General features: G+C 46.6%; 1 non-coding gene across 1 annotated transcript; it reads left to right on the forward strand.

The window, feature by feature from the left end:
* The first annotated feature begins 248 nt into the window (after nucleotides 1-248).
* Trnaa-agc (transfer RNA alanine (anticodon AGC)) lies at nucleotides 249-321 on the forward strand. Its single transcript has one exon. It is a non-coding gene; the product is annotated as a tRNA-Ala (tRNA).
* Nucleotides 322-2,237: the final 1,916 nt, after the last annotated feature.

The following is a 2,237-nucleotide window of genomic DNA, read 5'->3' on the forward strand; positions in this document are numbered from 1 at the left end:
GTGGCCATCAGAGCTCTCCGATTCGAAACCGGCAGAAACAGGCTTACTTTTCTGACTTTGTCTTGTCTTCTCAGGCTCCTAGCTCACTCCTTACACTTTTGGGCAATTAGGCGATGAGAATCTCGGCTCTGAGTTTTGGGCCTTGACTATCATGCTTTCCTGGGCCCTAACTAGCGCACATAATTATGACAACCAGTGGACTCACTGGCCATAAAAGAAAGTAAAGAAAAGAAAAAGCCCGCCTGTATGGGGGATTAGCTCAAATGGTAGAGCGCTCGCTTAGCATGCGAGAGGTAGTGGGATCGATGCCCACATCCTCCAATTATTATGTCGCCTTTCCAGCGACAGTCTGACAATCTATTTCCACCTCTTTGGAAATATACTACGTTGAGGACTCAAAATTAGCCTCATTAGCTTCCTTCCCCTCACATCCTAAGCACAAACTTTGGTGCTCCCTTGAACACAATCACATCCTCGTTAGTCTGAGCATTTGACAAACCTTTTTAACTGTCTCCATTTGTTATTTCACTCACCAGACACCGGTCAGAGCCTCTTCTCTTCCAGGTTTGGTGCTTTTCCCCTAACCCTACACATCATGCTGCTCTGGGAGCACTCTGCCCGCCTCCCGTCCATCTCTTTGCTCGCTCTCGCACAGTGGGGGTCGTTCTGCACCTCACAGGCAGGGAGCTTCCCACAGCCACGCACCGCCACCCACAACGTCATGTGGACAGTCCTCCGCTTAGCCAGTGGGACGTGGCCCTAATCCCAACTAGTCAAAGTTTCTTATTTCTAAGCTCTGAGGAAACCTGAGAATCACTTTGCTATGACCATTTGAGCCGCTTGCCCAGTTTCCCTCAAAAGCTCTCCAGAATCTTCAACATTCTCCTCGGGGTGTCTCCGAGTGTCCCAGCTCCTCCATCCTTCTTCCCCCCTTGTGTTTTGTACAGGCACCATTTCCCTGCGATGACACTTTTCATCCTTCCCTTCAGAAGGCAGTGTGGGATGCCCTACACTCTGCCCTGCTTCTTCCCAGAGGCTCTGACTACGAATGCTCCCTCATGACATTCCTAGCCTGGAAAAAAAAAAAAATGAACCTACCAAGAACACAATGACAGCTGGAAAATCCTGAGTGGAAACTCTTGAACCATCTCTCCTGAGTGGACTACATAACCCGGCAGACCATCCAGATCCGGGACAGACTTTCTTCTGTTCTGGAATCTGAAGTAAGATTGTGGACAGTCTTTTTTTTTTTTTTTCCTGGAAGAATGAAACAGGGGTATGCTTTTCAGGAACAAGAAGAGCCCAAGGACAGTGGCCATTAGGGCACAGCTAAGTGAGAGGGAATGAGAGAAGCTCTGTATTCAGGTTCAGAGACACATTCTGCAGATTTACCTCAGCACCTTGGATTCTCCAGTAAAGAATCTTCTAACCTATATAAGTGAGAAAAAAGCAGTGTCTGCACACAGGGCTCATTTGCAAGCTTCTCTACGTGAAGTGCTGGAAACACACAAACAGCCCAGTCTAGAGAAGGGTCTGGAGCTGAACACTCAGTAGTTCTCTTGACTCTAGAAGCTGTATTAGCAAAAACATACTCACGTTCTTTCTCTGAAAGGAGAATTCCATCTGCATCCTAGGCCTAAATACCGCCAAACTTGTCTGGAACTGCCCTGGCAGAGTCCCAGACAGATAGAGTCCCAGATCTGGGGCAGGAGACTATTACCAGGGGCCAAGTCTAAATTCAAGGCTGTGGAACTTGGGAGATTAGATATATGGCATGTTAGTGGATGAGTTACTGTGGAGACTGGGTAGTGACAGGTGAATTGGGGGAGATGAAGAACTCATTATTTGATAATTACCTCTGCTTTCCAATTTGAGTCTTGCCATTTCCCAGTTCTGAGTCCCTGTGAAAAATACTCAGGTTATCTGGGCCTTCATTGGATCTGAAAAGGACAGATGTGGACAAGTCCTTTTGCTGCCAAATTCAGCTGGACTATGTGGAATAAACTCAACAAACCTTTTGGAATAGAAAAGGACACGTGGAACTGAAAGCCAGATGGTATTTGTGGATTGCAAGGGGACTGTCTCTAGTCATGTAGATAAGCTGGAAGCAGAGGATGCAGTAGAATAGTACGAAGAGAGAATGAGTTTGAGGACTATTTATTTGCTCATTCACTCATTCAGTCAATGAATGAAGAACCTCCTGTGTTACTTTTCTTCAAAGGAGAGCATGAAGGTAA

The sequence above is a fragment of the Psammomys obesus genome, unplaced genomic scaffold (assembly GCF_907164565.1).
Source record: "Psammomys obesus unplaced genomic scaffold, mPsaObe1.curated_primary_1811, whole genome shotgun sequence".
NCBI lineage: Eukaryota > Metazoa > Chordata > Mammalia > Rodentia > Muridae > Psammomys > Psammomys obesus.